Below are 25739 nucleotides of genomic sequence, written 5' to 3'. Positions count from 1 at the left end.
TAGTGATTTAAAAAAAAAAAGAATAAACATACCTGTATTTGGCGGCCGGAGGGGCAGCTGGAGAATCCCGAGGGGGCAGGCGACTAATTTTGTAAAAGGATCTTTTAGGTGTCCACCCAGGACCCCAGCTCCTCCTGGCATCACGGAAATAATTTAGGGTCACAGAATCATAACAGCATAGAAGGAGGCCATTCAGCCCGTCGAGCTCTTGCTGGCTCGCTGCAAGAGCACTTTAGCGAGTCCCACTCCCCTGCCCTGTCCCCGTAGCCCTGCAATTTTTTTTTCTTCAAGTACTTATCCAATTTCCTTTTGAAGGCCACAACTGAATCTGCCTCCACCACCCTTTCAAGCAGTGAATTCCAGATCCCGACCACTTGCTATGTAAAAATTGTTGTTCCTCTGTCGCCTCTGGTTCTTCTGACAATCACCTTAAATCTGTGCCCTCTGGTTCTCAACCCTTCTGCCAATGGGAACAGTTTCTCTCTACTTACTCTGTTCAGACCCATCATGAATTTGAACACCACTGAGCCTAGTGCAGGGCCTCTTCAGCTCTGTCGCCAGTGCAATGGTCAGAATGTGCATGACCAGTTCTATCCTAAAGTGGCAGTAGGGATCATATGTCGTATTAAAAAGGGACCTACCGCCTGAAACAGGCTGGCACTTTGGCTGCCCAGCGGTAGGCCCGTGAAAGCTGCAGGGGCCCGATCGTCAGGGTAACTGGGGTAGTGAGGCTGCCAAGCCCACATCTGAGGCCGTTACTGCCCTGATGTCGCCTATTTCGACAGATGAAAAACAACGCCACTGTAACTTAAACTGGTGGCTGTAGAAGATTTACATTGTTGATAAATCATACAAATTCACATGAAGGCATAAACAGTCCAACAGCTGTGTTCAACTGCTTTTAAAATCCAGCAGCAAAGTGTAAGTGGAAGAATATGTGTGTGTGTGTGTGTGTATTGCATTCTTTTGGCAAATGCATTTCAACACTTGGTGCCAGTTTTGCTGGCTGATTTGTTCTGTCACAATCGACATGAAAAATGTGTTCAGACCTTGTTGGGATAGTAAGGAAAAGTGCACGGTCTTTTGCACTGAAAGTGGAAGGCTTGATTCACCAAGTTTGTCAAAGGTAGAAGTATTTATAAACCACGCCAGTCAAATTGGTGAAAACAGTGCCGGGTTTTCAACTGACGGAGGCCCTGTTCACATCCTGACTGACAGTATCAGCCCAGCCGAGCGGTGACCATTTTAAAGAGACCCTATCCTGTTGTGAAACATTGGCAAATGAAAGGCTTTATAATGTTTAAGAATGCATCAGTATGAAGGGATTGTGACAGGCGGACGTGAATGCCGGAGCAGGCTCGAGGGGCCAAATGGCCTACTCCTGCTCCTATTTCTTATGTTCTCATGACAGTGAGACAATTTCATCGGCTCTGTAAACCGTGTACGAGGTATTGGTGTTAAGGGACGGGCTGAATGGCCTACTCGTGTTCCTGGGATACAGTTAATGAGTTGAGTGAACAATTCGGTTTCAACACCGACCCGTTCCTTTTTTCCCCCTCCATAAAAGTCGATCCTTTTGAGCTGATCTCTTTGTCTTACGATTGCCGGCAGAAATGAGGGTGTCTGTTGCAGTGCAATCACTTCCCCGGAATGTACAGCAACTCCTTACTTGCGGCAATACCGTGGACAATCTGTCAGCAACAGCCCTCCAAACAATGAATATTTAACAGCAATGCTGCAACAGGATCACATCTCCACAGCCATTCTGGGGAGGGAGAGAGCCGTGGCTTTAGCGCAGTCACTGCTTGCTTCCTCCAGCTTATCTCAATGAATATGTCTTTTTTTTTAATGGAGACTGGGTGAAAGAGGCATGACTGCCATGTAGGCTTTGAGGTCGGACCTTTTTTTTTAAAACAATGCGCAACCTATGCGGGCACACAAAGGGGCTCTGTCTCTTTAACTCTGTTTTGCTCAATCTGCTCTTTGTCTAACGAATGGTTCGCCGCTCACTCTGCAGGTGTCGAACACTTCCTTTGACCGTTACTTCTGCGCCCTCTCGGAAGCACAGCTTTTAGCAGGCTGCTGCCTCTCGCCGCCGACTGCTGACTCGACTGACCGGCTCCCAGAGAGTAAACACTTGCCTGGACCATTACAGAGCGGATGGAGGAGGGCACGTTTCTGCAGGGCCGTGTAATCTTGTGCAAAAGAGAAGGGAAGGGGGGTGGGGGGAATGCTGACAGATAAAGGGAAATGCGAAGAAGCAGGCGTCTCCCAGATGTGCTTGTGCTCGGGCTGTCTGTATTACTTGGGCAGACACACGCCTCGGGGCACAACCAGACACAGATCGGTTCCATCCGTTGCGTGGCTGGTGCTTATCGTTCATTAAGGTCCAACTGTATGCATTAGCAAAGCATTTCCTCCCAGTGACTATATTCTGCAAAGGCCAAGAGCAGTGCATTGGTGCTGTGAGTGAGCCCATTTTCAGGCAGCAACCGAGAGCCGCACTTGCCCTAGATTACTGTCAGTCTTTTAAAACCGCCCCGACAGATCGCTGTCGCCTATCTGCAGGAGAATTCCTCAATGGCAGACGCATGCAAAGTTCAATCAAGAAACGGCACAACGATGAAACGTGACCCTTTGCCGCCTTGTCTGGAGTGTTTCAGTGGGAGTTCGGGTCACATTCCAGCAGTAAGTGCTGAAGCAAATCCAGCACATTGAGAATCTGCACGGTTACATTCCTTCTGTAGGCGTAAAAACCTTTACAAAGGATTATAGGGGTTAGCCTGTTTTCAGTGAAACGCTGCTTTTTGTACCATTATAAAACCTGCACAGAATTCAGTTTAATCGCTTACAGGAATAGGAGTTGCCTAATCCAGTCTCAGCCATTCCGAACCTTAACTCCGCATCATTCCGTTGCCTGAACATGTTTAACAATGAGTTGCTGAGATGAATTATTTCAAGCTGGCAACTCAGCCGTAAGTATTTGACTCCCAGATATAACGCCGGGAGTTCAAGTCCTTGGGCCGCCTTGCACTTGAACCTGGGTGTGTTTTGTCTGGCCTCAGACCAGCGCCTCTAGATCAAATAACACACAGAAGTAAGCGTTCCGTGTAGTTGGGGGGAGGGAGAGTCTGATTGCAGTCTGTCTGCCTTCTTTAGTTTGAATTATAGCCCCTGTCAGCCAGCCCTTAATGACCAGGAGAAGCCCTTCGCTTGAAGTAACAGAGCAGTTTGCCCTCCTGTCTGAAGGAGTGACCGCTTCGAACTGGGCTGGAAGATGATAAACTTGGGGAACCCGAATGTAAAGACAAATGAAAAGATAATCTTGATCACATTTCTGATTTGAATTGCAGTTGGAATTGCTGTATTATTTAATACTTTAAGCCATAACACGTTAAATCTTTTTTAAACAGGCTTGGCTGCTCGAATTTGCCTTTCAAATGGGATCCAGTTGGGCAAATATTTATTTTTGCAGCTGCGATCGATAGCGAGTAGTGTGCACTTTGCCTACCTCGGCTCCTCGCCTCGCCTCTGAAGGGCCAAGAACCTGTGGTCCAAGGGTGGCGGGAGCTCAGCGCCTCAGTCGAGGGAAGCCTTGTCTGCCGGGAGCTCACATCACAAATGTGGTGTACGATTATTGACCAGTTCAATTCGTGGCTGGACAATCGTGCGCAGCATTCGCCCGTGCTTTCGGTTTTCATGCTAGTCGGCAGGGCAGATGGAGAAAATGACCCCTTACGTAAGGACAACAACAACCAGTTGCACTTAGAGAGCATCTCTAACATCGAAAAATATCCCAAAGCGCTTCGCAGAGACGCAAGGAAAATTTGGATCTCTGATGTAGAAAATACTCAACGCTAAATGGCCCTGGAAAGGAGAATTTGCATTTCCATGGTGCCTTTCATGACCTCAGGACATGCCAAAGCGTTTTACAGTCAAAGAAGTACCCTTTGAAGTGTAGGCACTGTTGTAATATAGGAAACACAGCAGCCAATTTGGACACAGCAAGCTAACAACAATTTGATGATGACCAGATAAGATGTTTTTTAAAGAAATTTTTGAAGGATAAATATTTTTCGAAATATGCCCCAGCAACATCCCAGCTGTCCAGCTGAAGACTTGTGCTCCAGCCCCAAGTATGTCCTGTCCACAAAAAGCAGGACAAATCCAATCCGGGCAATTACCGACCCATCAGTCTACTCTCAATCATCAGCAAAGTGATGGAAGATATTGTCGACAGTGCTATCAAGCAACACTTGCGCATCAATAATTTACTCACCGATGCCCAGTTTGGGTTCTGCCAGTACCATTCAGCTCCAGACCTCATTACAGCATGGACAAATGAGCTGAATTCCAGAGGTGAGGTGACTTGAGTGTGGCATCAAGGAGCCCTAGTCAAATGAGGTCAATGGGAATCAGGGGGAAAACTCTCCATTGGCTGGAGTAATACCTACCATAAAGGACGATGATTATGATTGCTACAGGCCAAACATCTTAGCCCTGGGACATCGCTGCAGGAGTTCCTCAGGGCAGTGTCTGAGGCCTAACCATCTTCAGCTGCTTCATTAATGACCTTCCCTCCATAGGGTCAGAAGTGGGGTTGTTTGCTGATGATTGCATAGTGTTCCGTTCCATTCACAACTTCTTAGATAATGGAGCAGTCCATGCTCGCATGCAGTAAGACCTGGACGACATTCAGGCTTGGGCTGATAAGTAGCAAGTGGTATTTATGCCACACAAGTGCCAGGCAATGACTATCTCCAACAAGAGTCTAATCACTGCCCCTTGACATTCAACAGCATTACATAAGAACATAAGAAATATGAGCAGGAGTAGGCCATATGGCCCCTCGAGCCTGCTCCGCCATTCAATAAGATCATGGTTGATCTGATCATGGACACAGCTTCACTTCCCTGCCCGTTCCCCATAACCCCTTATCATTTAAGAAACTGTCTATTTCGGTCTTAAATTTATTTAATGTCTCAGCTTCCACAGCTCTCTGAGGCAGCGAATTACATAAGATTCACAACCCTCTCTGAGAGAAGAAATTTCTCCTCATCTCAGTTCTAAATGTGCGGCCCCTTATTCTAAGATTATGCCCTCTAGTTCTAGTCTCCCCCACCAATGGAAACATCCTCTCTGCATCCACCTTGTCAAGCCCCCTCATAATCTTATACATTTCGATAAGATCACCTCGCACTCTTCTGAATTCCAATGAGTAAAGGCCCAATCTACTCAACCTTTCCTCATAAGTCAAACCCCTCATCCCCAGAAACAACCTAGTGAACCTTCTCTGAACTGCCTCCAAAGCAAGCATAGCCTTTCATAAATATGGAAACCAAAACTGCACGCAGTATTCCAGGTGTGGCCTCACCAATCCCTGTATAGCTGTAACAAGGCTTCCCTGCTTTTATACTCCATCCCCTTTGCAATAAAGGCCAAGATTCCTTTGGCCTTCCTAATCACTTGCTGTACCTGCATACTCTCCTACTGTGTTTCATGCACAAGTACCCCCAGGTCCCGCTGTACTGCAGCACTTGGCAATCTTTCTCCATTTAAATAATAACTTGCTCTTTGATTTTTTTTCTGCCAAAGTGCATGACTTCACACTTTCCAACATTATACTCCATCTGCCAAATTTTTGCCCACTCACTTAGCCTGTCTATGTCCTTTTGCAGCTTTTTAATGTCCTCCTCATACATTGCTTTTCCTCCCACTTTTGTATCATCAGCAAACTTGGCTATGTTACACTCAGTCCCTTCTTCCAAGTCGTTAATATAGATTGTAAATAGTTGGGGTCTCAGCACTGATCCCTGCGGCATCCTACTCGTTACTGATTACCAACCAGAGAATGAACCATTTATCCCGACTCTCTGTTTTCTGTTTACCATTGCCGAATCACCCACCATTAATATCCTGGGGGTCACCATTGACTAGAAACTTAACTGGACCAACCATATAAACACTGTAGCAACAATAACTGGTCAGAGTCTCAGTATTCTGCGGCGAGTGTCTCACCTGCTGATTCCCCAAAGCCTTTCCACCATCTACAAGGCACAAGTCAGGAATGTGATAGAATACTCTTCACTTGCCTGGATGAGTGCAGCTCCAACAACACAAGATGCTCGACACCATCCAGGACAAAACTGCCCACTTGATTGGCACCATATCCACCACCATAAACATTCACTCACTGCACCACCAATGCACCATGGCTGCAGTGTGCACCATCTACAAGATGCACTGCAGCAACTTACCAAGGCTTCTTCGACAGCACCTCCTAAACTCACGACCTCTACCACCTAGAAGAACAAGAGCAGCAGACGCATGGGATCACCACCACCTCTAAGTTCCCCTCCAAGTAACACACCATTATTACTTGGGCATATATTGCCATTCCTTCATCGTCGCTGGGTCAAAATCCTGAAACTCCCTCCCTAATAGCCCTATGGGAATACCTTCACCATAAGGACTGCAGCAGTTCAAGAAGGCAGCCCACCACCACCTTCTCAAGGGCAATTAGGGATAAGCAATAAATGCTGGCCTTGCAGCGATGCTCACATCCCAGGAACTAATTAAAATTAATTGGGAATTATCGTTTAAATATTTCAAGCCTTGGTATACAGCAATATTTGTTTTGATATAATAATGCTATTGTAATTTACAGTAAACAGTGTCAGTTACATTAATTATGCACTGGTTCATTGAAGTGCTTGCTTTGTGACCAGTTTCAATTTCTTACATAAAACCCCTGTAGTATCCAATCACCTCTCCACTGGGCATGCCTCTTATTCTTTGCAATGATACGTTATATGCATTAAATATGTACTTTTGATGAGCAATAAGTAGAATAAATAGTTCAATAAAGTGTCATCAAAACGTCTTGTTTAAGACAAATCCTTTTAGCTCTTATTTTGTTCTGCAGAAAGGCTGTTTTCTGTACATGTGACTGTTGGGTTAAGCTGATTGTGCTGTCTTGTGTGATTTACTGCATTTTCAAGCTTAATGCCTCCAGTGTAAAGTAAGCAGAATGAAACTGTCTGTGATCCACGATGGAATCTCTGATCTGGAGGAAACGTTTCTAATTAAGCAACAACTTACAACCTGAAGCAGTTACCTAGCAGAAACCAAACGTGCAGCTCGTTCATCAGACTCTCTCGGACAACCGCCCACAGTAAAGGGAGTGCGGTTTTCTTATATAGGCTCTCTTTGTCCCTAAATATGTGGTTTTAAATGTATTGTGGAAAAGAATTGGACTGAATTGCAAGGAAAGCATGTTTTTTGCATCAATAATTCTGTACATATGCCATCTGTCACTGCTGAGGAGGACTGTGCAATACTGTGGTAAGATGGTGGGTAAGAATCAACAATTCTGGCAATAATTAGACCTGGAGCTCAGAGCTTTAACGCACTACACAACACACCCTATTCAATTCATCAGTATACTTTATCAAATATTAAACAGCTATAATTATACACTAGCAGATCTCCTTGATGCACTGCTTGTGTAGCTAAAGAATGTCACACCATGTAACCAGTAGTGTATTATTCTGCTGCTAATCTAGAGTTACTTTTAAGCTAGTTGTCCTTTAAAGCCACAGATTCTGCTTCTTAGTCAATTCTGAAGCCAATTAGTGTTTAAATTGTTGGTGAGGAAGCTTGCAGATGGGGAAGGGAATGTAAAATTCCTGCACCACGTCAGAAAAAAATCCAGCATAAAATGACTGCCTTCATTTCCTGATATTTTTCACATTTGAACTGTGATGCCTGAAGTGTGACAAGATGCATTAGATGCTATTGTGATATTCAGAAAGTTTCTTTGTGTATAAGATTTGTACTTGCTGTTTTAACATTGAACAGTATATGATGTGCTGCTGAATACTGCAAGCTTGTCAACATTTTTTCGCTTTGCTCACATTGAATTTTGAGTACACTGCAAAAAATTGAAGTAAATGAGTCCGCTAGTAGGACAAATAACTTTGCTGTTCCATTTGAATTTAATCAAGAGTGTTGGGTCGTTGCAATCTTGTTATTCTAACCTTTCAATTACTTTCATAATACTGGAAAATGGGATGGATTCAGTTAATATTTCACATTTTGCCACTTTTTTTACATCACAAACTAGCTTCAGTGGAGCATGGCGATAATGGGTTGCCAGACTAGGTTTTAGCAGTACACGTACATTAGATCCAATCACCTGGTAACTCATGACAGCTGGTCTACTTCTGTATATCTTTATTGCTCTTCAGTAACATAAATATTCTTAAAATTGTAATAGAGATTCTTATTTAATGAAGTGTTCTCTCTTCTAATGCTTCAAGCTTTATCATACCATACCATACATGTGGCAACTAGTTGTACCACTCCCAACTTTGTTTGCCAAGTACTCCTTCTGAAGACTGGATGGGCTGCCTTTAGATAATTTAAGGCAATAAAAGGCAGTTTACCTGTGTAACACATCAATTGTATCCAAAAGCTGTTTCATTTTGTTTTATTGTTCTTGTCCTGGGTTATTTTTCTACTAATGGAGAAGACAACTGTCCACTATCACTGTTCCTAATTGTCAGTTGTTAAATCTTTACATTAGTTTCAATATTAATAAATGGAATTATAACCTATTCAACGGTTAGTTTTTAAAAAATCCACATCTCTCAAACACAAAAGTATAATTGATTGAAAATTATTTGTGAAAACTGAAATATTTTATTGCATAATGAAGGGTGCAAAAGAATGTGGTGAGCAAATAATTTTCATTTTAGGAAATAAAGGATCTAAATCTTATTGATCAAACGTTTAAAAGCCAGCGAATGTAGTTTGTGTTGTGACGCTGATTTTAAATGGTTTGCATTCTATATCATATGTCCCAAGTATAGCCTTTGAACCATATTCCCATTCAATCCCCAGTCTAAGGCAGAGGTATTGGGCCTCGACCAGCATAGTGGTTGAAACACTGTACTTGGCGGAAGCATCCCTCGGTTTGGGAATTGAAAATTGGCCAGCATTCCCACTTCCCAACTGGAAACGCATGGGTCCGGGCAAGTGTCTGGGCAAGGATCTGGACAAATGTCTGGGCAAGTATCTGAGCTGGCCTGCGAGGTTCTCCACAATTGGAAAGGCCACTGACAGCCACCTAGATTTTTCAATTGCATCATCGATGGCAACCCATTCATTTTAAATGCATTACTCTTGCCGTTAAAATCAGAAAATCTAAGTCAAGGCATTATTAATGGCCACTTGCGTGAGATACTGAACATTGAGTGCTGCCTGTGGAACTGTACCCCAGCTGAGTGAGACAAATACCTTCAGAACACAGAATATGGAAGAAAGAGGAAAAAGAGAAAACAAACATTGCACTCAGTAGCTGGTGTGATTCTTAGTGTGAAACAACTAATTTAAATAGAATCTCTTTTGTTGCTAAAATGACATGAATTTCATAATTTGTTTCAATCGTGGGAATTCTGACTGAAGATACAAAGTCTTGGAAAAAAAAATCAAAACTAGGATTTAAATGAAAGACTCTGACAGTTAATATACAATTTAGCATTCTTTTTCAGTGCGTGCTTTACAAAAAGAACGATCACAAAAGCAGTTCTTGCAGAAAATGAGGAGAGAAAACCCAAGTGTGAATAAAGTCAGGGAAAGCGATTAAATCTTTACTCCATTGCTCTCTATTTTGCACATAACTGCCTCTGGTTCTATATATTTCTTGCTATAAAGGGGACGTAATTTTTGCTTCACAGTTTTGTAAATGGCACAGAAAGTTATACAACAAACTGTAACAACTTCTTTCTGCTAAAAGTGAAATTATGATCTCTTGATTTCCATCTGTGCAAGGCCCCAGATCTCAGAAGTCTGCAGGCACCTGAGGGGCCATACTGTACTAACAAGCAAAAGACTGGCATTTATAAAGCACCTCTCACAACTTTAGGATGTCCCAAAGCCCTTTACAGCCAATACTAAGAGTAACAATCTTCAGGAAAGAAGTGGGAAAAGTAAGATAGACAGTATTTTATGGAATTTATTTCAGTCAGTCATCACGCATTAAAGAAAAACAAAATAATATGATTCCAGATTGAGAAAGATTGTCCGACTGTATCTCGGATCTAATAGCCCAGAGTAAGCTCAGCTGAATGTGCTATCATACAGTTTGACACTTTAAATATTTGTTTTGGCAGCCAGACCTTAAAACTATTCCAAAGACCAGCGATGCACATTTTCTTTATCAGTATGCCTATTTAAAAAGGTTACTGCAAGTCACCACAAACATTTCATTATCATCTGACATGTATGACAGTGCCATCTGGCACATGAATAGAATAAGGGAGGCTGGAGAGTTTTCTTTCAGACAAATCCAAAGTTTATTTTCCATTACATTTTTATCATACAAAAATGTATAGCTCGGTGAAAGAAAACATTCAGTTAAAGATGTGGCACATTCTGCAAAGTGAGCTGGAATTCCTGGAGACATCGGTGATGGCCGTCCGATACGATATGCGACATTACTGGGGAGGTGTGGAAAACCAAAGAGGTTGCACTCTGAGTTGGGAGCAAGCCAGACACAGCAGCTGAACTCAGCGCCAACCATGAGGGCCAGAGACCAAGTGTGCGAAAAGCTGATGTCAACGGCTCCGATCAGAAAGGATTGTGATCAACTAGTTAGATACTTCATTTCGTTCAATTTCTTGAATGAACCTTTGTTTGCTTTAGGCCGCTTCGGCTATTTCCACACAGTCACCTGGCAAATAGCCGTCCCAATTTGTGACATCTGTTTCATAACATAGAGGAGTTATTATCTTTTCAACGGTGAAGTATTTGGAAAGACTGTTAAGTTGGCCATTTTCACAGTGGTGTGTATATACTTCTGGTTGTGTCCTTAACACTCTTTTGCAATCACCACTTCTTAACTGAACATACTATCTCAGTTGCACAGACTTTAAGGAAGTACACTTAAAAAATAAACAGGTTTCAATGTTAAAGCTACAATACACAGAAAATATTCTATCAATTCCAGACAGAGCTTTGATCATCACATGATTCATAGGTTGATTTTGATGTCTTATCCACACATTACAGAATGTAAAGTCTAAATAAAGCTAATTTCTTTGTACAAGCCCATCCTTGGATCACTGGCTCGCAGTTCTGCCTTGTCCAATGTCGACTCTATTGGTGCCGTTGCTAAAATCTGGGCCACAGTTGCATTCATTGTTCAGCGAGCTTTACCACATAGTTAAACCCACCGACAGCAATGAATGTTGATTGTGACCTTTGCTGGGACTTGTTTTTCTGAAATTATCTATAATGATCGTGTTAGCGTCTGTCAAAACAAATAGGGTTTGGACCAATCTGCATGGCCTGAACTAGCCCAAAGGCAGGTGGAGGAGGTTGGCTATAAGGTACAATCAACGGTCGATGGTTTCTCCAATAGCATCAAACTCACCGACAGCGTTGAATGTTCCCTGAAGCCACCATTAAATGAAATAGAATTTAAAATGGAAAAATTCCCGGATTGCTGAAACTTTTAGCAAAAAGTCCAATTAATTCTTAGTCTGTGTAGTGCAGTTCCTTTGCAGTTTTCTGACCTAACAGTGTCTAATCAGTTAACGTCAGCAAAAACAGTGAGAATTCAGAGCCAGGAACATACAGAACCTTTGTCGATTTCTTCTGCAGTTGAATAACTTGGTTTAGGAATTTTTGAAATCTGTTTCAGTGCAAAAAAATCACTTGCTATTATAATCTTTAAAGTGTTAACAATGTCCTTGCAGCTGTGAGGAGGCAATGATTGATTGTGTTCACTGAAAGACATTTTTCACCCCCCCCCCCCCCCCACCACCCCCAACAAAAAAATCCAACCATTGAGAATGGAAAGTTTGGTAGAAAAGGCAATTAAATGTACAATGATGACAGCAAAAAAAAGCATTTACAAAGAAATTCCTTTTCAAATGGCATGCTTTTTTGAATAATACACTGCATTGCCTGTGGATAAAAGTCTGGAATCTGCACAAAGGAAAGAGATGATTAATCATACAAACATTGAAAGGATGTATTTAAAATATACATACAAAGGCAGAATCCATATAGAATATTTAACACAATGCAGTTTTCATCAACTTGGCTCTCTGCAGTTAGATGGCATACAGGGTAACCACAGCACATGTGAATGATGCTGTTTTGCATGATTACAGCCTGTTTATGGTAAAGTAGGTTAGCGTGACCGATTCTGGTTCTGGGTTTTACGTTACGACTTGGCATCTGTTTAAATAGTTGTAAATTCCCTGTGTATGCAGCAAGTAAATAAAAGGGACATTGTCTTTTCAGTTAAATACAGTGGAGCTAAATACAGAAAAACCTCCGACAGGTTTTAAGTGCAAAATAAGCAGAAGAAAATCGCTTTACTTGTCTGGGGATTGGAATGAAGTTTAAAGAGAAAACATAGAAACATAGAAAATAGGTGCAGGAGTAGGCCATTCGGCCCTTCTAGCCTGCACCGCCATTCAATGAGATCATGGCTGAACATGCAACTTCAGTACCCCATTCCTGCTTTCTCACCATACCCCTTGATTCCCCTAGTAGTAAGGACTTTATCTAACTCCTTTTTGAATATATTTAGTGAATTGGCCTCAACAACTTTCTGTGGTAGAGAATTCCACAGGTTCACCACTCTCTGGGTGAAGAAATTCCTCCTCATCTTGGTCCTAAATGGCTTCCCCCTTATCCTTAGACTGTGTCCCCTGGTTCTGGACTTCCCCAACATTGGGAACATTCTTCCTGCATCTAACCTGTCTAACCCCGTCAGAATTTTAAACGTTTCTATGAGGTCCCTTCTCATTCTTCTGAACTCCAGTGAATACAAGCCCAGTTGATCCAGTCTTTCTTGATATGTCAGTCCCGCCATCCCGGGAATCTGTCTGGTGAACCTTCGCTGCACTCCCTCAATAGCAAGAATGTCCTTCCTCAGGTTAGGAGACCAAAACTGTACACAATACTCCAGGTGTGGCCTCACCACGGCCCTGTACAATTGTAGCAACACCTCCCTGCCCCTGTACTCAAATCCCCTCGCTATGAAGGCCAACATGCCATTTGCTTTCTTAACCGCCTGCTGTACCTGCATGCAAACCTTCAATGACTGATGTACCATGACACCCAGGTCTCGCTGCACCTCCCCTTTTCCTAATCTATCACCATTCAGATAATAGTCTGTCTCTCTGTTTTTACCACCAAAGTGGATAACCTCACATTTATCCACATTATACTTCATCTACCATGCATTTGCCCACTCACCTAACCTATCCAAGTCGCTCTGCAGCCTCATAGCATCCTCCTCGCAGCTCACACTGCCACCCAACTTAGTGTCATCCGCAAATTTGGAGATACTACATTTAATCCCCTCGTCTAAAAGAATGGCTTCCGAGCTGGATTTGTGACATAGATGGCAGCTAACTGACCAGTGTGGTGACTTTGTGTAATGTACCATCAGTGTTCAATGAAATGCCACAACTGCACCTCTCTCCCATTGTACAGTGTAAAAGTGTGTGTGTGCGTGTGCAGATCATTGTATACGACCCATAAGAGGCAGTATAGGAAAAGCACAGCATAGCATTGAAGCAGTGGGTTGTTTACATCCATTTTGGTTATAAGGGATGATCTAAAATTTCCACTTATCGAGTTTGTGCTCAGTATACAATTATAAAGGAATTGCTGGACTGTAGCTTCCGCAACATGGACTTTAAGGTTAGGGTGACCTGGACACATGAAATGTTATAGTGATTACTTCAAGGCTCAAATCATCATCATCATAATAAAACAGTATGTTAAAAGCATCTCTGTTTTGTTAAGTGTTGCCACAAAGTCTCAAATATTTGTTTGCTTGTTTCATGTTATTTTATTTAGAATTTCTGAAGGTAGGAAGGTGTTCAATTTAATTTGAAAAGTAAAACAAAACAAAAACTGAAATGAGGTTTATTTTTCCTTACTATTATCTACAGCATTCTCTGAACAATAATAGAACAGGGTTGGGCAGGCAGAGCTCTGGAGTTCTTTGAAAACTACTAATTGCAACTGATAATGCCAACTCAATAAAACATGTTTCACTAGGGAGATGATGTCATGGAATACAGAAGGCAGTAAGAGAGGCAAGAATTCAGTGATAGTCCCAAGATCCTTTCTGCAATCCAACATATCAGCACACTTTGTGCTTAAAATTAGATGTAAATAAAATGTAGACCTACTACATAAGAGGATCCGTGGGATATAAACTGTCTTCTTATTAGTGACGCTGACTACTGTATTGCCACCCATCTATTATTGGGTCAGTCCACTTACGGTATATCAATTTTCTCCTTGCACTTCCTCAGTATATATGCCAACTTAGAACCTTGAAGATGGGCACTTTTCCTGAATACGTGACATCAATCCTTTTAAAAATGAACTCCACATTAATAAAAATATAGATGGCTAGAACTTGCGATTGAAGATATCCCAAAGCACTTCATATCTCCATGAATTACTTCTGATGCTTAAGTACTGTTGTTCTGTAGACACATAGATCAGACAACTGCCAGGCAGCAGTTCCCTCAAACAAATTAGATTATTTGGTCAGTTAATCAGTTTTTAGTGGTGATATTTAGGGAGGAATGTTGGCCAGGATACAGCAAAAACACCCTGCCATGCGATCTTTTACACTCCACCCCCCACCCCCACCCCTCCATTGGGCAGGCGACACCTCTGAGTGCAACTCTCCCACGGCATTACACTGGAGTGATCACCTAGGCTTTGTGCTCAAGGTCTCTAGAGAAGGGCCTGAGCCCACAACCTTCTGACTTGACAAGTGTTATCGACTGAACAAGTTGACATAATTAATATATACCTAAATGTTTACTGAAAAATAAGCAAAACTGATTTACACTTATCAACATGCTTTTGTATATGGCATGCTTTCTTCAAGGGTGGCATTTTTTAAAATAAAAAATTTGACCATTTTAAAGGTGTTGGGTTGACCCACCATTGGCAAGAGGCTTTCTTGGATCACTGGAATTGCCTAGCACAGTCTTTCCAATAGTAACTTGCCTTTGACAATGTTCCAAACCTAATGTTCATGCTTAGAGGATAATAGAAGATGTCAGTGCTCAGTGGTTATGTCATCACAGTAGGATTTGATTTGTCTGCTTCCTTCCAGCCAACACAATGGCTTTAAATCCACCAAACACAGGGAATACTCTCTTCGCAACTATCCAGTTCAAACATAACTTTTAAGCAGCTTAGATGTTGCTTTCCATGTGGGAGAGAGAGACAGAGCTGCTGCTCGCACCCAAGGGTTCATGTCTGGCAAGGGTACACAGCTGCCAGGATAATGATTTAAAGAATCAATTTCCCTTTCTTGCTTTTCTAGGAAGATTTAGGTACAATGCATCAGTGGCTGACTTTCAAATCAATTAAAACCTATCCAAAATTCCTCAGACTCCGAGCGTTCCTTAAAAGATATGTTGAAAGCAGTAAGTAACTCTGTCAAAATTGAATTATTGCCCTTGCCAGCCAGAGTAAGAATTAAAGTATTTATGGGGGTAAAGGAGGGAGCGATGTTACAGTTGTGGAAATTTGTTGAAAGGTATTGTGAACAACCAATTTGGAATGCGTTCAATTAATCTGTTTTCATGTTAAAACTTGTAAGCTCTTATTAGATTTGGCAAATTGTTGCAGTGGAAGTTGGATTTTTAAAACAATTCCCTGAACAGAAGGATTGGTTTATCATATTTTAAATAATGTATAAGTAGAGTTGCCCTCATATTGAAATTATAGGGTAGTGAATCTGGATAGAATCACAGAATGATTACAGCACAGAAGGCGGCCATTTAGCCCATCAAGCCCGTAGCCGGCTCTCTGCAAGAGCACTTCAGCTAGTCCCACTCCCCCGCCCTTTCCCCGTGGCCCTGCAATTTTTTTCCTTCAGTCACTTATCCAACTCTTATTTTGAAAGACAAACTTGTGTCTGCTTCCACCACCCTTTCAGGCGGCGCATTCCAGATCTTAACTGCTCACTGCGTAAATGTTTTTTTTCCTTTCGATCTTTTGCCAATCACCTTAAATCTGTGTCCTCTGGTTCTCGACCCTTCCACCAATGGGAACAGTTTCTCTCTATCTAGACCTCTCATTATTTTGAACACCTCTATCAAATCTCTTCTCAACCTTCTCTGCTTTGTGGAGAACAACTCCAGCTTCTCTAGTCTATCCACGTAACTGAAGTCTCTCATTCCTGCACCTGCGCCCAATCTTTTCTGCGCCCTCTCTAAGGCCTTCACATCCTTCCTAAAGTGCGGTCCCCAGAATTGGACACAATACTCCAGTTGAAGCCGAAACAGTGTTTTATAAAGGTTCATCATAACTTCCTTGCTTTTATACTATAGGCCTCTATTTATGAAGCCCAGTATTCGTATGGTTTTTTAACCACTTTCTCAACTTGCCCTGCCACCTTCAACGATTTGTGCACATATACCCCCAGGTCTCGCTGTTTCTGCACTCCATTTAGGATTGTACCATTTAGTTTATATTGCCTCTCCTTGTTCTTCCTACCAAAGTGTATCACGTCACACTTTTCTACGTTACATTTCATCTGCCATGTGTCTGCCAATTTCACCAGCTTGTCTATGGCCCAGACTTTCCCTAAAGGCCCTCAACGCCAGATTGCCTGCTGAGAAGCACCGCTAACATTCGGCGAAAAAAGCTGGCGAGAATTTCCATTATAAAGTTTAAAGTAAGTAAAACTAATCGCCCGGCGAGAAAATGGGCGTTGCACACTGTCAGCGTTTTCTCGGCAGGTAAATGGAAAGTTAGCAACATGGGCGGTCGTTACCGGAATGGACGGCATGTACAAAAATTTAGTCCGAGGCTGCGGTTGGGCCTAGGGAGGGGGGGAAACCTTTTTTAAAATTTTCATTAAAAAAAATAAAAATGTACAAAGCATTCCGAAGACAATTTTAACCTTAATCGCCATTTTAACATTTTAAAAAAGTAATGAAAGAACCTTTAACTTACCTTTTTTTTCCCCCCAGAGTCCCCCCTTACCGCCCTATAAAAGCAACTTTTACAAGGCGGGTCTCTCGGCGATCTGGACATCGGCAGTTAAGGCCAAACTTACACCCTGGCGGTTGTTCTCGGTGTTACATGTGGGCAGTTTAGTCCCGGCGGGCGACTTCAGATGTGGGCGATGTTAAAAAACTTACATGGAAACTCTCGCTGGGCGGAAAACCAGCTCTAACGCCGAGAAAATCGCCGACAATGAAGCCAAAAGTCTGGCCCTATGTCTTCTTGAAGTCTATCACTATCCATCTCACTATTCACTATACTTCCAAGTTTTGTGTCAACTACAAATTTTGAAATAATGCCCTGTACACCCAAGTCCAAGTCATTAATATATATCAAGAAAAGCAGTGGTCCTGGTACCGATCCCTGGGGAACACCACTGTATACCTTCCTCCAGTCTGAAAAACAACTGTGCACCACTACTCTCTGTTTCCTGTCACTTAGCCAATTTCAGATCCATGCTGCCACTGTCCCTTTTATTCCATGGGCTTCAACTTTGTTGGCAAGCCTATTATGTGGCACTTTATCAGATGCCTTTTGGAAATCCATGTACACATGAACCGCATTGCCCTCATCAACCCTCTGTTATCTCATCAAAAAACTCAATCAAATTAGTTAAACATGAATTGCCTTTAACAAATCTGTGCTGGTTTTCCTTAATTAATCCACACTTGTTCAAGTAACTATTAAGTATGTCCCTGATTATCGTTTCTAAAAGCTCCCCACTACCAAGGTCAAATTGACTAGCCTATAGTTGCTGGGTTTATCTTTACACCTTTTTTTGAACAAGAGTGAAACATTTACAATTCTCCGGTCCTCTGGCACCACCCCTGTATCGAAGGAGGATTGGAAGGTTATGGCCAACACCTCTGCGATTTCTTTCTTAACCTCCCTCAGCATCCTAGGATACATCCCATCTAGTTCTGGTGACTTACCAATTTTAAGTACAGACAGCTATTCTTGTACCTCTTTATCAATTTTTATCTCCTACAGTATCTTCACTACCTCCTCTTTCACTGTGATCTTGGCAGCATTTGCTTCCTTGGCAGAGTACTCATTTAGTACCTCAGGCATGAGGTCTCCTTTTTGGTCCCTAATTGGCCCCACCCCTCTTCTCACCACCCGTTTATTATTTATTCACCTATAGTTTGAACTCCCTTTTATGCTAGCTACCAATCTATTTTCATACTCTCTCATTGCCCCTTTTATTTTATTTTTCACTTCCCCTCTGAACTTTTTATATTCAGCCGGATTCTCATTTGTATTCTCAACCTGACATCTGCCATACATGCTCTTTTTCTGCTTCATCTTGCTCTCTATCTCTTTCATTATCCAGGGAGCCCTGACTTTAGTTGCCCCATCTTTCTCCCTCGTGGGAATGTAACTTGACTGTACCCAAACCATCTCCTCTTTAAAGGCAGCCCATTGTTCGATTATAGTTTTGCCTGCCAATCTTTAATTCCAATTTACCCGTACATATGTATGAGTGGCATGATGTCTAATGTAGGCTCAAGCTCCAGAGCAACAAAAGTCCTCCGTAGGCGTGTGGAATGTCAAGTACCGAATGCATAGAGCGACTTACTTTTAAACAGATTCCTTGGTGAAAGTCTGCTTCCAGTCGGCAGAAGTGCACCACCTGCTGGCCAGTCACAGGACAGCATTGATCATGGCCACGAAGAAGTCCACTCCCAACAGCTGTCCACCCTATGTGGCAGAGGATAAGGGTTGCCGCAGAAATCTGAGGAGAAAAAGAAATGGTACCGGAGTGGGTCAATCTGGCAGTAAAAGACATTTTGAAAGCCAAAAAAACCCAAACAGGAAACCCTTGAAAACCACAGCAGCCCAGCCAGCATCTTTGGAGAGCCTGACCCGTTTTGAGGAAGGGTCTGCACCAGAAACGTACTTGTCTCTTTCTCTCCACACGTGCTGACTTGCCGGCATTTTCTGCTGGTGTTTCAGAATTCTCACATCTGCAGTATTTTGCTTTTAACATATTTGGAAATTACAACATGGATGTTGTACAGGGTTACCAACGCACCAGGATTGTCCAGGTGTTTCCAGCAATTTAAGATTAATCTCCTGGACACTGCTGCAAGCAAACCAGTAAAAAAAAAAATCATAGTGGGTGCGGGGCATTTAAAAAAAAAAATCTTTTAAAAACAATTTCCTTTATTAGTTATAAAAATATTGTTGAGGGGATAAAAGGCTGACTGGGCAGGTGGTTGGAGGAGGGAGGTCATGTAATGAAACCTTCAGATTATGTCCAACCAGAGTTGGTAACCCGAATGCTGGGTTGGATCAGGTTAGATCTGTTGCTATAGCAATATCAAGTTAACTGTGGGCTGTGATAATGGGTGATGGTGGCCTCCATGACGATTGATCCCTGGGATGACAGGGATGTCCTATGAGGAGAGACGGAGTAGATTGGGCCTATACTCTCTGGAGTTTAGAAGAAGAGGTGATCTCATTGAAACAAATAAGATTCTGAGGGGGACTGATAAGGGTAGATGTTGAGAGGTTGTTTCTTCTGGCTGTAGAGTCTAGAATTAGGGGCATAGTCTCAGGATAAGGGTCGGCCATTTAAAACTGAAATGAAGAGGAATTTCTTCACTCGAGGGCTGTGAGTCTTTGTCATTCTCTACCCCAAAGAGCTGTGGATGCTCAGTCATTGAGTATATTCAAGAAGGAGAGAGATAGATTTTGGACTCTAGGGGAATCAAGGGATATGCAGATTGGGCGGGAAAGTGGCGTTGAGTTCGAAGATTAGCCATGATCTTATTGAATGGCGGAGCAGGCTCGAAGCGCCGTATGGCCTATTCCTGCTTCTAATTCTTATGTTTGTATGAAGGCATTTTTATTGGATAAAGACAGTTTGCTTGCAGGCAAATGACAAGATTAAAAATTTGCAGTAGCATGTTAATCAAGATACTGTGCTCCTCCAAACTATTTTTCAACTTTAAAAAAACCTCTTGCAAGACATCTCGGTGAACAACGATCTTCTTGTGGCCCTCAAGTGCTAAAAGCTTGCTTCTTTTAGTCTTGCGGAGCAGATTTCAGATCAAGCCTGGGAGGAAGTTAAAAGTTTAAACAGCTAATGATTTGGTTTTTTTTGATCAGTGGAATCAATTGCAGCAAAGCCAATGATTCATTCCCATAGCTCACCGCTGAAGCTCCCACTGAACTCTATCTCTTGCGAGTGCCGTCAACTGTGGCTTCTGTGGCAGGTCAAGTTTCAGTCCCTGTTTGAATCAGCTCAACTGACCTTCAGACATTTGCTTGGAGGCCAGATGATTGGAAAACTTGCACCGCATCAAAGCCTCAGAAAACATGCTGCGTCATTCCTATTACAAATAATTATGCATATTCTTAAGTATGAAATGAATCTTGAAGTCAATGGATGGAAGAAGTGGGTATAAGGTAGTCTTTGAGTGTGCTCAGAAGTTGCATTTTGATCTATTATGCAGATTTGTTCTGACAATTGAATATACAAGGACAGAGTTAAAAGTTCAAAAAACAAAGAAATCTATAACCATAGTCTTTGTGAAATCAGTAGTATAATTAGCAATGTGAATAACTACAGTCATCAAGTGATTAACTGTGGGATGATATATTATAAAATGGGAAATACTAACCTGTCTTTAAATATTTTGGGGTAGTTCAATTTTTTTTAAATTTTTTTTTAAAAACAGTAAATAGGCTTCATTTTTGTGGAATCAAATATGATGCAAAAACACATCAGATTTATACTCCAATCACACACTGTAAGTTTGTATTTATGTCCTGTTTACAAAGAGATGAAGGATTGGGACTTTCTCTCTACAAAGCAAATGGTCCAAATGTTAACTATTCAATTTTGTATTCTAATTTGAAATTCGTTAGACACAAAAAAATATTGAATTGTTATATTACAGAAACACATTCAATGCAAAATTTAAATCATTTTTTTTACAAAAATTTCTTTCAACCTGTCTCTGCCTGATAAGATTCGGTAAGTGGGTCATTCATAAATTAGAGCTTTCCTAGCTCTCAGCAACTGCCCAGGCAAATTCCTGCACTGTGCAAACAACCCCCCCCTCCCCACCCTTGCTTAAAATCTGACATCAAACTAGAAGTGACAGAAGTGAATCTGGGATCAGTTTGTTTGTGTCACGGGGGCCTTGAAGTGCTAACGGCACCTGTCATGGGAATGGTCAGCGACCTGTGCCAAATTGAAGTAACTGTCTTAACCAGTCAGTCTAGAGGGCGAGTGTGTGAAATAGAGCATCTCTTCCCGGATCGTGTGGCATGGCACAGCTCAGATATTTTGACCCAAATTTGCTGCTCTGACAGAACAGAAAATGAGATTTATTCCCAAGGGGAAAAAAATCATCTTTATTTCTATCCCTGATTGCATCTGTGTACCTGCACGGACCAACATGATCTCTTTTACTCTTTAATTATTAAGAGCTTAGGTCATTTCTTTAGTTAATCCTCTGAGTCACAACCACAGCTGCAGTAACTACAACAGGATTAACATTTTGTTCCTTCCAGATCAATGATGTGTTTATTAAAAAAATAATTTTATTTCTTACATTTTCCTCCTTTTTTGCTGGGAGGACAAGATAGATTTGAGTACGGGCCTCTCCGGGCCTGCCAGCAGGAATGTTCTGGAAACAAGACGAGGAACAATATGCCGCTGTGAGAAACAGGTGGTCCTGCTAGTTGTTTTCCTTCTCCCCACTCCTCAGCTTGGTCTGGCTACGAACTCGGAAAACCCACCCAGTGAAGCACAAGGAATTCAAATATCTATGAGTCAGTGACTCCAGCGATGGGAACTTTCTGGTTGGAAGTCAATTCTCTCCTATGGAGCTCCTGGCCAAGCCTAATGTTAAATGTTTTTAATTTTGAAAGTGCCAACATTTAATTCTTGTCACATTCCTTTGGGAGCATCTTGATTGATGTATTGCCATGAGAACACCCCACATAAAAGCTCGAAGTTGCTTTAACAAGACACATTCCACCCACACTCAAGAAAGCTAGGTTTGTACTTCTTAATGTGGTTATGCTATTTTAGGATTATACAGTCCAACAGGCAGGAGGGTCGTTTGAGTTAATATGTTCCATATTGCAATGTGATTATTTTTAAACGCTCTACCCAGATTCAAGCAACTTTGCTTCACTATAGCATTGCGAATGGTCTGATTGAGGTGGGAACGTTTTGTTACTACTGGGGGAAAAAATCCAATGTTCCCAGGCTGCTGCATACTTACTGTAACAGTGCAGCCAAAAGGACATGTGCTAATCATTTGCCAGCAATACAGATGTGAACTCAGTTAGCCCCATGGACGGTTATCTCGGGTTACTGTTTTTTTTATCCTTTCGTTTCTGATAATTGAATTAAAATCTGTTTTCTGGTCAATACAGACTTAAATCAATACACAAGGAGTTCTGATTGGATCATGTTCCCGACACAACTAAAATCTTTACCAAACTCATGTTGATTTAACACAAACTCACCTTCAGCAGGGCTCTAATTCAGGAATAGGATTTTTTGTGTGTGTATTTCTTCAAAATCTCTTATAGAATGAATATTAAAACCTACACAATCATTTCTGTGAATGTTGTGACAGCTGACATGCCTGTCATTTCAAAGCCTTAACTGAAAAGTGTTAATTTATCATTTGCTGTGTGTCTTGATGTACAAGCCATGCACTTAATTTCTCCCCCCACCCCAATTTTTTTCCCCCAACCCTTTCCTCTCTCAGAGGCTTTGGCCCTAGCTGCTGTATTGATTCCTTTCTTTGTGTGTCAGCTTATCAGGCGAGTATTGAGCTATTGAACTGCAGCAGGCATTGTAGCCCAGCCCGATCCTATCTCTGCCAGATGTCCAGCAGGAGGCGGAGGCCAATTGTAGATGTCCTACTGCCATCCCAGCTGAGATTAGCCAATTCAGCTCAACGTCACAGGTTCAATTCCCGACTCGGACCGTTCCATTTTCTGATGAAGGGGGGTGAGGCTCTGCGTCTTGTTACACAAGTCCACTAAGTAATCTGTAGATGGCTCGTTGGGAGAAGGGACTGATTTGGCCCCTTCACGGTTAACTATTAAATGAAAATGTGCAGCTGGTAATAGAACTACTTCAAAGAAAAATGAGATCTGTATGGAACGACACCTACCAGTGTTCCAATCTTTTAAAGAGAACACCACAAGGCTTCACTCCCTGTTTTGCGATGCTGTAACACAGTAACACTATATGTAAATGTGGCCAATTCCAATAAAGTAACTGCCCATGATATTAAATTGAAAAATTGGCTCCTTTTTCCTTCTCATTCTTAATATTCCTTAACTAGTCATTTTTCCTATTCCTTAACTAGTCATTTTTCCTATTCCTTAACTAGTCATTTTCTCCCTTAACAGGTTAGGTGAATGTTTCCCTACTCAGGCGCCACATTCGACCACAGCCACCGCCCAAAGGGCTCCACACCCATCTCCTGCAGAACATATCGCATTACTTCATTCAGTCACTTCAACAATCTTATCAAGTTTCAGCAAGTTCATAACACAAAACTCTTTAGATGTTGGAAAAGCTTTCATTCGGATTTTAAAAATGTGAAAAAAGGTACCAATAGAAAATGCTTAGCAATTACAAGTCAGCTTCAGCTAATTAAATACCCAACGAGTTAACATTTAAACAAAGTCACTTGTATCTCACTGGGATCCATCCATTAGCTGCTGAACAGAAATAAGTTCTATCAACCGGATGGTGTACAGGATCCAAGTAAAGGTGCAGCAATATATTTTAAGGAAAGCTGAACAAACCTCCGTTACATGCCCGTCCTTGCTGTCGATGATCCTGCTGTGATGGCATTAAACACTTTAGTGTGCAAGCAGGAGGCTTGGCTGAGATACTGTGCTGTAAAGGAAGCACACTGGGGACTTTAAATGGGCTTCAAATATGCCTGAATTATGGTACAGTGAAGTCGGTAACTTTTATATACTGGCTGTGTAGGTGAATCATAAAGGGCTGGTTTAAGATGAGCTGGTTTCCATGTGGGGCATTAGTGGGCTCAGTAACAACCCACACAAAAAAAAAGTCTGTTGATATTCGCAACAGAAAGACTTGCATTTATATATCGCCTTTTATGACCACTGGGTGTCTCAAAGCGCTTTACAGCCAATGAAGTACTTTTGAAGTATCGTCACTGTTGTTATGTAGGAAATGCGGCAGCCAACTTGCATACAGCAAGCTCCCTCAACAGCAATGTGATAATAACCAGGTAATCTGTTTTTAGTTTGTTATGATGATTGAGGATAAATATTGGCCAGGACACCGTGGATAACTCCCCTGCTCTTTTTCGAAATAGTGCCATGGGATATTTTGAAAGGGTTAACATCTCATCCGAAAGACGACAACTTTGACAGTGCAGCACTCCCTCAGCACTGCACTGGATTGTCAGCCTAGATTTATGTGCTTAAGTTCATGGAGTAGGGCTTGAACCCACAACCTTAACATAAGAACATAAGAAATAGGAACAGGAGTAGGCCATACGGCCCTTCAAGCCTGCTCTGCCATTCAGTAAGATCATGGCTGATCTGATCATGGACTCAGCTCCACTTCCCTGCCCGCTCCCCCTAACCCCTTATCCCCTTATTAAGAAACCGTCTATTTCTGTCTTAAATTTATTCTATGTCCCAGCTCCCACAGCTCTCTGAGGCAGCAAATTCCACAGATTCACAACCCTCTGAAAAAAGAAATTTCTCGTCATCTATGTTTTAAATGGGCGGCCCCTTATTCTAAGATCGTGCCCTCTAGTTCTAGTCTCCCCCATCAGTGGAAACATTCTCTCTGCATTCACCTTGTCAAGCCCCCTCATAATCTTATGCGTCTCGATAAGATCACCTCTCATTCTTCTGAATTCCAATGAGTAGAGGCCCAACCTACTCAACCTTTCCTCATAAGTCAACCCCCTCATTTCCGGAATCAACCTAGTGAACATTCTCTGAACTGCCTCCAAAGCAAGTATATCCTTTCTTAAATATGGAAACCAAAACTGCATCCAGTATTCCAGGTGTGGCCTCACCAATATCCTGTATAGCTGTAGCAAGACTTCCCTGCTTTTATACTCCATCCCCTTTGCAATGAAGGCCAAGATACCATTGGCCTTCCTGATCACTTGCTGTACCTGCATACTATTCTTTTGTGTTTCATGCACCAGTACCCCCAGGTCCCACTGTACTGCAGCACTTTGCAATCTTTCCATTTAAATAATAACTTGCTCTTTGATTTTTTTTCTGCCAAAGTGCATGACCTCACACTTTCCAACATTATGCTCCATCTGCCAAGTTTTTGCCCACTCACTTAGCCTGTCTATGTCCTTTTGCAGATTTTGTGTGTCCTCCTCACTCAAGCGAGTGTGCTGCCCACTGAGCCACAGCAGGAAAAATATTGCTCGGTCCTTGCTTTAAAAAAAAACCTTGATTTTATTTTGTGTACTTTTTAGTATTTTTCTTTTGTACGAAGGAATGTGCCCAAAGAGCTGAAACATTACCTGAAAGGTTGGTGGAAGCAGATTCAATAGTAACTTCAAAAGGGAACTAGATAAATACTTGAAAAGAAAAAAAATGCAGGGCTATGGTGAAAGAGCAGTGGATAATTCTTTCAAAGAGCCGGCACAGGCCCAATGGGC

The 25739-nt window shown here is 42.0% G+C and overlaps 1 long non-coding RNA gene across 3 annotated transcripts in view; it reads right to left on the bottom strand.

Annotated features, from left to right (window-relative positions):
* Positions 1 to 10334: 10334 nt before the first annotated feature.
* The window catches only part of LOC139268145 (uncharacterized), a 65759-nt gene continuing 50354 nt past the window's right edge, over positions 10335 to 25739 (bottom strand). The window contains exons 4-5 of one of the 3 annotated variants that reach the window (XR_011593975.1): positions 18656 to 18811; positions 10335 to 10765 (exon numbers count right to left, since the gene is read on the bottom strand). This is a non-coding gene — a long non-coding RNA (uncharacterized lncRNA). Of the gene's footprint in view, positions 10766 to 11843; positions 11995 to 14297; positions 14412 to 18655; positions 18812 to 25739 lie in introns of those variants that run through there. The other 2 variants (XR_011593974.1, XR_011593976.1) reach the window with 2 other exon arrangements.

Source organism: Pristiophorus japonicus, chromosome 8 (genome assembly GCF_044704955.1).
Source record: "Pristiophorus japonicus isolate sPriJap1 chromosome 8, sPriJap1.hap1, whole genome shotgun sequence".
In the NCBI taxonomy this organism is placed as follows: Eukaryota; Metazoa; Chordata; class Chondrichthyes; family Pristiophoridae; genus Pristiophorus; species Pristiophorus japonicus.
The sequence above is the reverse complement of the archived record's forward strand: the minus strand, read 5'-3'. Positions and strand labels throughout refer to the sequence as shown.